The 10,047-nt window shown below is 37.5% G+C and overlaps 1 pseudogene; it reads right to left on the bottom strand.

Annotated features, from left to right (window-relative positions):
- Positions 1-8,823: 8,823 nt before the first annotated feature.
- Positions 8,824-9,525, bottom strand: LOC118679033 (annotated as a pseudogene).
- Between the last annotated feature and the right edge of the window lie 522 nt (positions 9,526-10,047).

Here is a 10,047-nt window from a genome sequence, read left to right as displayed (position 1 = left end):
CAAAATATCTCCCCAATATTTGATCTGACACTAAAATAGAAATAACAATAGACTTAGTTTAAATTATACAAATATTACAGCAATTAAATCATACAATACAAAAAGGATTAAACACTTGTTTGTCTAATGGATTGGCATGAATTAAATGATTTTAAAGAGGTAGGAACATTTTCTTTTGAGTATATAAGATCCAACTTTAAAAAAAAATAATTTGGCCCTACCTGGTTTGGCTCAGTAGATAGAGTGTCAGCCTGCGGACTGAAGGCCCTGGGTTTGATTCCAGTCAAAGGCGCATGCCTGGGTTGCTGGCTTGATCTCCAGTGGGGGGCATGCAGGAGGCAGCCGATCAGTGATTCTCTCTCATCATTGATGTTTCTATCTCTCTCCCCCTCTCCCTTCCTCTCTGAAACCAATAAAAAATAATATTTGAAAAAAAATAATTTGGTTTCTTTTGGAAAGATAAATATGTTTAAATTATTTTATTTTTCTCTTAACTATTTAAGAATTGATTATGTTTACTAACCTGATGGGTGATATTAAAATATTTATTTAAAAATCTTTTTTATCTCTTTTTAAAAAGTGTGCTGTATAAGTAATATTCTACCTGCTCTTCTTTCCCTAGACATATTATTATATGATATGAGACTTTATGTATAAGTCATTGAATAGATATTTGAAATTAAAAACTATGTGGGCATACACTACCACTATTCTGAGTAAAAACAAAGGGATAATTATGAAAATCAATGAAATATTGGAAATCACCCTAAATTATATTTAAAGAATGATAGAATTTGGAAAATCAAGTCTGCACTGATGCTTACTTGGCTAAGGAGCTGAAGCTTGGAAATAATAAATAAAAATAATCAAGCCAAGTCACAAAGTATCAAAAACTAAATGAAACAGCATGAGCATGTGTGACATTTTTTATAAAGTAGACTTACACACTCTCTCTAAACCAGTGATATAGATAAAATGTGTAAAGTTTAATTGTTCTTTGGTAGTACAGGGCACACTCAGTCACCTGGACTTGCCCTAAGACCATACAGGATTGTCTTTTCTCATCGCTCAGTTAAGCAAGGAGAAAAGAAATCCATAGATTTTATGTTATGGTTAAGAGAGCTTGAGATGGGATGCTGGTTGCCTGCACTTCATCCTGCCACTTCTTATCAGACCATCTGCTGTCACCTCAGAAAGCCAAGACTGTATAATCTCGGTAAACATACAAACCATTTCTGCATTTAATTTCAGTTGGAAGGAGGACCCTCGTATGTGTATTGATTTTGTAGTGTCACTACCTTCTTTTGGTGAATTCTCCTTACCTCATCCCTACCGACTGCCATCCCATATTGTCTTAAAAATGCTTACTCCAATCTTCCTCCGTCAATGTTGAGTCAAGTTCGTCATTTTAGAAGTTAATCTAGTTTGCATGAAAGTCTGACTCTGAGTTTATTCACCTTCTAGATTTAAGTAACATGTGTTATTCATGGACCCAAATGCGCTTGAGCTGGCACAGTTAGTGACAAGCAGAAACAAGAATCTCTGGTTACTGATGAGACCAGTAGTGTTAGCTCAGAACTACTGAAAACTCTCTTGTAAAGTCTGTATGTACCTGACCAGTGGCACCAGTACATTTCCTTAAAGTTGTATCTATATGTGTGCTCTGGCACGCTGGGGATCTGCTGGGCAAGGAAAGCCCAAAGAGGTAAAGCAATCACAGCTGTGAGAAAACATGTATAGAGGTGATACCTTTTCCCAAATCTGTAGCCTCGTGTTCTGTTGTACTCCAGTCTCAGTCTTACGAATTCTTTAGAGTTTGATAGCATCTATAATGAATACCATGTCCATATTGAAGGAGCTCACCAACATCACATCAATCAAGCTAGTGAAAATGAAGAATACAGTCAAGCCTCAGTTCTCAAATATCTCCCAGCTCGAATAGCTTGGTTCTCAGCCAAGTTATTCATGGAAAAAATATCTCATGGCTGAACCCAACTTCAGTTCTTGATCTGACACCCCTTTCCACAAAAAGTGTTTCTGGGGTCACAAGGAGAGAATTCGAACCAGTTTACAGCTAAACCTCCCATGGTGTTAACATCTCAAGAAATTGTGCTATGAATATTTTTTAGTTTTTATTTATTTTTTTATTTTTTGTTTTTGTTGCTGGCAAATGGACAATTAACACAATTTTAAAACATTATGAGGCCATCAAGAGTGCCACTGTTGCTAAGGGTGTGAAAGAAACAGTGATCACAGACAATTGAAGAGGTAGCAAAACTATTGACTTGGATAAACAAAAAGCAATTAGCTGGGGGCAGTGATACGTGAAAAAGCAGAGATGCAGTGCCCTGACCACATGAACATACCCCTAGAACAAGTGCTGAGGTGATCGATGAAGGCTAGTAGGGGTGGCTTGATAAATTTAAGAAAAGAAGTGTTTGTTCATAGATTAAATAGTGCATTAGATATGTTCTGATATAAGAAAGGTTAAAACAGGAAATCATTTGGAGTCTAGAATGAATTATCCAATTATCCATTATTTCTAATGGGAAAAATGATTTGGTTTTTGAACAAATTGCTTCTTGAACAGCCTTCTCGAACAAATTAAGTTTGAGAACCTAGATTGCACTGTAAAGAAAAAATTTTGCAAGATTTTTAGAGAAAAAAAAAAAAACCACATCATTTTAAAAGCAAAAATAGTTCTAAATATGGCAATCTTTGTAATTAGAAACCATGGAGGCCAAAGATAATTTAAAGACATTTTTTAAAAAAATTCTGAAAGAAAAAAAGAAATCAACCCAGTCCAGGCCAACAATAGCCAGTAAAACTATTTTTCCAGAACAAGAGAAAGAACACATTTTTAAATTCAAGGAAACTAAGAAAATTCATGGCCAGCTTACCATCAATACAAGATATTGCTAAAGGAAGTTCTTCAGAATGAAAAGAAATGATAACAGTGAAAAATTTAAATCTTTGGGAATGAATGAAATAGAAAATGCCATAAAGATTATTTTTCTATTAATTCTTTTAAAATACACATAAATTGTTTAAAACAAAAATTATTACATTGTATTATGGAAAGATACAAAGTGTAACTGTGAGTATAAGAAGTCTAGGCCCTAGCCAACTTGGCCCAGTGGATAGAGCGTCAGCCTGCGGACTGAGGGGTCCCGGGTTCGATTCCGGCCAAGGACACATGCCTGGGTTTCGAGCTTGATCCGCAGTAGGGGGCGTGCAGGAGGCAGCCAATCAATGATTCTCTCTCATCATTGATGTTTCCATCTCTCTCTCCTTCTCCCTTCCTCTCTGAAATCAATAAAGAAGTCTAGAAAGTATACTGGGTTGGGCAAAAGTAGTTTTACAGTTGTGAGTACATGAAACAGAGTGCATTCTTGTATTATTATTTATTATTACTGTGTTATTTTCCATACAAACAACTGCACGCCTACTTTTGCCCTGCCCTGCATATCAGTGTCAGATAAAACACACCAAGAGACAAAGCACATTGCCAGAGATACAAAAAGCTATTTCATAAAAGAATCAATGAATGAGTAAGACATAACAATCATAACTGTGTATGCACTTAACAGATTCCCAAAATAAATAAGGCAAAAATTGAAAAAAATTTATAACCATAGCAGCAGATAATAACCACCCTATTAAAAAAGGCAAAAATATCAGCAAGAAAGTAGAAAATCTGGACACTATCTCTAACTTTGACCTAAGTAATATCTTTACATCATATGTGATAACTGCAGAATATGTATTGACAGGCTATATAGCATACTACTAACAAGACTCATTAAATTTTAAAAATGGAAATCATATTATGTTGTGCAACTACAATAAAATGAAAATATAAATTGATAAAAATCATATTTTAGAAAAACTCCAAATATTTGAAAATTAAACAGCATGCCTCAAAATAACATATCTGTTGAAGAAGGAACTACAAGGAATATTTTTAAACTAGAGGCCTGGTGCATAAATTCACACATGGGTGGGGTCCTGCTGGTCTGACCCAATCGGCATCCATCAGGCTGGGCCAGCTTGGGGGAGGGGACACGGGAAGTTGGTGGGCAAGCCCCACCCCCAATCAGAGTGGGGAGGGGGCAATCGGGGCCGGGGAGGCTGGGGGGAGGGGCTGTGGGAGGTTGGCCAGCCAGCCCCCACCCCCGCCCTGTCGGACTCCCGGTTGACTCCTGGTTGAGGGGACAATTTGCATATTAGCTTTTTATTATATATGATATTATAAATTTAATAAACATGAAAAGACAACATTTTAAGTTTGAGATGCAGATAATGCAATTTAATGAGAAAACTTATAGATTGATAATTAGATTCCTAATTAATATTAGGAAACAAAAATATCTAAAGTCAATTAACTAAATTTTCACTTTAAGAAGCTGAGACAAAAAGTTAATTAAATCCACAATAAGTGGAAAAGAATAAATATCAAAGCAGTAATAATAAAGTATGAAATTGGCACCAATGGAGATTAGCAAAGAAATCAAAAGCTAGTTATTTTAAAAGATTAATTAAACTAGTGAAAATTTAGCTTAAAGTCAACAGTAGCAAATTATCACTGTCAGAAGTGATTGGGGCAAAATTGCCCCAAATTTACAAATTAAAAATATACTAATGTTATGACACCAAATTTGCCAATTCTGGTAAAATTAAATGAATTCTTTCAAAGACAAAAATTACTAAGATTGACTAGTACTTTATGTGTTCATTTCTAAAAAATTAAAAGCCTACCCATCAAGAAAAGGCTAAGTTTCTGAAAAATCTGGTTTTCTGGTAAGTTATATAAAATACTGAGGTTGCAAGCAATACCAATATTACACTAAGAAAACAGATGACATTTTATGAGGTTTTGTATACCAAAACCTGAGAAATATTTTACAACACAAAATAATTAGAGACCGATATTCCTCATAAACAAGAACGATTTCTTAATGCATTTTCAATAGATCAAAAGCAACAATGTGTAAAAGATATTACGACTACAAAGCAGTTGACCCAGGAATCCAAGTGCTCTAAGGCACCTTGAGCTGGCTCCAAATAATCGCACACCCTGGTATTCATGTTCTTATCACCTCCTATTGAGTGTGTGTGTTAGAGTTACCGACTCACTTCTAGCTTCTAATATCAGGCAACTAAAAAGATGGCAGCTTTGTCTTTCTGCTCTCTCTTGGACTGCTCACACTTGGAGAACCGTCAATATGTCATGAGGCGGCCCACTTGCTGAAACCGCCAGGAAAAAACCAACCGTGGCAGTACATGAGGGGTTGAGCCCACTGAATGAGCTTAAAGGGAAATCTTCCTCCAGAGGAGACCACAGTCCCCAAAAATAGCTTCATTGAATATTCATTACAGATCTTGAGTCAAAAACACCTACCGCACAAAAATTGTGAGGTAACAAATATTTGTCGTTTTAATGTGCTAACTTTTGGGATAATTTGTTATGGTTTAACTTTAACATAACCAATAAATTCACCACATTTAAAATACATAGAAAACTACCATATTATAATTTAAGTTGATTTAGAACAAACATTTAACAAGTTCAATACCAAGTGATGAATAAAAAGCAAAGAAGCTCATCAGACTTGGAATAGAAGGAAACGTCTGTACCGATGACGAACATCTAAAATAATCTGCAATTTACAGCAGGCTCAGTGTTAAAGAGCAGAGCTTTTTCTCTGACTTTGGAATCAAAGATGTGCTCTCTCACTATTTCTATTTGATATTTTTACTGGAGTCTTGGTGCAGTACAGCGAGACAATAATTGAAAGAGGCTCAGAGGAGGAAATGAAATAAAGCCATCTCTTTTTGTAGGTGACGTGGTTGTTTAGGTAGAAAGCCTTATATCAACTCTAGAACTAAGAATTACAATTTTAAAAGAATGTGAAATAAGAAGTTAGTATAAAATATAAGAGTATTTTCATATAATAACAGCTAATATTTGGGAAAAAATTAAAAAGGAGTGATATTTACAATGCTGTGAAAAAAACAGAAACAGAATGAATAAGAAAAGTTGTACAAGATTTTAAAAAAAGTTGTACAAGACTATAAACACTGTTGGAAGAAATTAAAGAAAGCATAAATTAATGGAATAATAAACCACATTTATTGAATTATAGGTTTATTATTGTTAAGATACCTATAATCCAAAATTCACTTATACATTTAAGGCTGTCATATTCAAACTATTACTATGCATTTTATAGAAATCAATGAGCTGATTCTAATATTTATATGATAATTAAAATGATCCAGAATAGCTAAATTATTAAAATAAATTTAAAGAACTTATCAACTACTTGATCTCAAACTACTATGAGGTTCCTGCAGTTAAGGTGGTATCATTTGCATTTTAACAGAGATATATGGGTTAATGAAACAGAATTGAGATTCTAGAAATAGATATACTGATATGTGGTCAATTGATTTTGATGAAGACGATAAGGCAATTTAATGGAGAAAGACTTCAATAAATGGTGCTGGAAGAACTGGATATCTATGTAGGAAAAAGGAGACTCTTATCCCTTATTTCACAGAAAACACAGATATTAACTCGAAATACACCATGTAGCATAAAAGTTTAACCCATAATCTATATATATATAAAAGCCTAAGTGACCATCACAACTGAACGGATGACCGAACAGGCTGTGTGGGGCGACAAGGCCGGCAAGGGGTTAGTGAGCAGCTACCAAACAACCGAGCAGCAGGCTGCGTGTGGAGACCAGGCCGGCAGGGGCCAGTTAGGGGCAGCCGGGCTGGTGGGGGAGGTAGTTGGGGGCAACCAGGCCGGCAGGGGGGCAGTTGGGGGTGACTAGTCTGGCAAGCAGGTGAGCAGTTAGGAGCCAGTGGTCCCGGATTGTGAGAGGGATGTCTGACTACCGGTTAGGCCCGATCCTGGCCTAACCGGCAGTCGGACATCCACCAAGGGGTCCTGGATTGGAGAGGGTGCAGGCTGGGCTGAAGCGACCCCTGCCCCCTGTGCACAAATTTTGTGCACCAGGTCTCTAGTACTTATAATAAAAGGGAAATGAGAAATCTTTATTAACTTGGAAAAAAGAAAAGGCTTCTTAGGACATAAAAAACATCAATTAAAAAGATTACATTTGATTTTATCACAAATAATAATTTTTGCTCTTCAAAAGACACCACTAAAGAAGGAATAGGTTGAGTTAGGGAATAAGATAAAATATTTGTAACATATAATCAGACAAAATGCTTGTATTACTAATGTATTAATAGCTTATAACTTAATAATAGAAGGGTAAAAATACTTAGACATAAAAGGAAATGGACAATTGTTACACATGATAATAAAAACCAATTTAAAAATCATTTTGTGAAGGTAAATATAATATAATTCCACTTCTATGAGGAGCCTAGAGTTGTCAAATTAATAGGGTCAGAAAGTAGGATGGTGGGGGGGAGTGATGAGTTATTTAATGGGGACAGAGTTTTAGTTTTACAAGATGAAGAGTTTTGGAGATGGTTAGTGGGGTGGTTTCACAACACTGTGAATGTATTTAATGCCCAGAACTATAAACTTTAAAATGGTTAAAATATGTGTCAATTGCATTTGTGTGTTTTTTTAATAGGAATTATTATTTTTCTAAATAAAGTTTTTATTGTTGAAGTACATACACACTTATGCATACGCATATACTGTTATATGCTTTTTAAAATAAATGCAACAAATCTATTGTTCTTTGCTAGTGGCCTTTCTGCTGTTTGTTCCTTTACTATTGATTTGTAAGATCTTTTTGTATACTAATCAAATGTGCTTTTTTCATGTGTTTAAAAAAAAGGTTAAAATAGATTTATGTTATGAGCATGACCACAATCTATATATATAAAAGTCAAGTGACTGGAACAACCAGAAAGACCGAAACGACCAGTCGCTATGAAGTTCACTGCGGCAGGCCAACTGGCCCTATTGTGGGTGGGGCTGACCGGCCAACCTCCCACGACCCCTCCCACTGGCCAGCCCCAGCCCCAATCAGCCCCCTTCCACAATTTGGGGTGGAGACAGCCAACCTCCCACAGCCCCTCCCCCAGGCTGGCTCAGCCCTGATCAGCCCCTCTCACCCTGATTGGGGGTGGGGCCAGCCAGCCACCCTCCCACATCCCCTCCCCACAGCTGTTCTAGAACCGATTGGCCCCAATTGGGGTGGGCCAGCCGGACTCCACCCATGCACGAATTTGTGCACCAAGCCTCTAGTTAAAAATTAGAAAAAAATAAAAAATATGGGTACTGTGTTCAAATGTTAGTTCTCTTGACCTTGGATAAAGAATTACTCCTTTGAGGAAAAAAGATCTGTCTTTTTTTTTTTTTCAAAGGCAGGTCCATTTTATGGGCAATCTCCTCTAGCTGCAAATCTGAGGGTTGAAAAAAGTAGGAGGGAGGCGTGTGCAAGGAAGAGGTAAGAGTCCCTTTGACAAGCATTTGGTGGCCCAATTGCAGACACCCAGGTTGGTGACAGCAGACCAGGGCCTAGTAAAACCCATTATTTAGATGGAAAAGGAAGAGAAGACACCAAAAACCATAGTCATTTCTGAAATTTGCACAGATGACATTTTTTCTTCATAACAGAAAGGACTTGAATGAGAGTCATAACACTTGAGGAACACTTATATTTTCTTCAGGATTTAAAAATGGTGTCTTATACAGAAAGGCTACCTTCAATATGGGTCAGGTCCACCAGTGTTTGCTGGGATGCAGTTGTTGAGCACAGCCAGCGCAGGGAGGAAAATTTCATCTGAGCAGAGTGGCTGGTGGGCAGGCCGGAGGCCACTCCTTCACTGGTCCCCAAGTCAGGAGCCCTGTCCCCAGTTGTGTCTGCCGCCTCCACCATTCTGATCAGCTGCTCCCCTCTCATTAGCAGGGGGCATGCCAAATCCAGACACCCCTCCTCTCCTGTTGGGCAGCCAGCGGTACAAAAACTGGGGTGTGGACAGAAAATTTCTTCCTCCTAAGTCTTCCTCCTAAGTCATTGATTACTGATGATATAACTGAATCCAATGATAACCCAAGGTAAGTAACAGGCCTTAATTCGTGTTCTGATTCAAAATGACACAATCAAGTCTGTTCAGCTGGGCCCAGACATAACGCATGGGCATGATCAGGGGAATCATCACCAACTGCATGTCCATTGTTAAGCCAGTAATGACAATGCATACCCAGTTTAAGAGGAGCATGAATAAATAAATAGTCCCTGGCCTCCCATCAAAAGCTCCTGTTTTGAGTCATGTAGAATACTGATATAAGTAATATAAATTGACCAAATAAAGAGATCCAGTTCCTGGATCCACAGGGGCAAAAAAGGTGGCAGTGATGGGTCTCCCAATTTGGAAGCAGTAGAGAGAGGCTTCAGGCCAGAGGATGAAGTAGGCCAGGCTGATGAGACCTAGTTTGCCAACCAAGGGCACCTCCCTGGTGGTGGTGAACCAATACTGCGTGATGGCCGGGATGCTCCTGAACCAGTCCCCGATGTCAGACATCTTTGCCTCCTAGGTGGCCAGGATGAGCACAGCTGCCTGAGTCCCCATCCTGGCCCAGCCGGCTTCCAGCATGGAAGGTGTCGAGGCAGAAGCCACCCAGGTCGCAGTGTAGAAGGTGGAAACTGACGGACGTGGTGCCACCGAATTCAGACAAGCGAGCAAAAGGATCATTTTTTTAAGTATATCTAAAAAAAAAAAAAAAACAAAACAAAAAAGACTACATGCAATATACTTTATATAAAATTTTAGAGAATTCAAATTGATTTAAAATTATGGAAAGCAGATCAGAGATTGCCTGGACTTGGGATGGTTGAAGTGACACATTTTCAAGGAGAAAGAAAAAAAACTTACAGGTGATAAAACTATACTGTATCTTGATATGGGTGTTGATATGGGTGTATATATCTGATCAAAGTATCTAAATTATACACTTTAGATGGCTGCAATATAAATTTATATAGTATATAAATCATACTGTAATAAAATAGATTATACAAAAAATTGAAAAATTTAGTCTAAACC

Source organism: Myotis myotis, unplaced genomic scaffold, assembly GCF_014108235.1.
Source record: "Myotis myotis isolate mMyoMyo1 unplaced genomic scaffold, mMyoMyo1.p scaffold_m19_p_22, whole genome shotgun sequence".
NCBI lineage: Eukaryota > Metazoa > Chordata > Mammalia > Chiroptera > Vespertilionidae > Myotis > Myotis myotis.
This window is presented reverse-complemented; position numbering and strand designations above follow the sequence as displayed.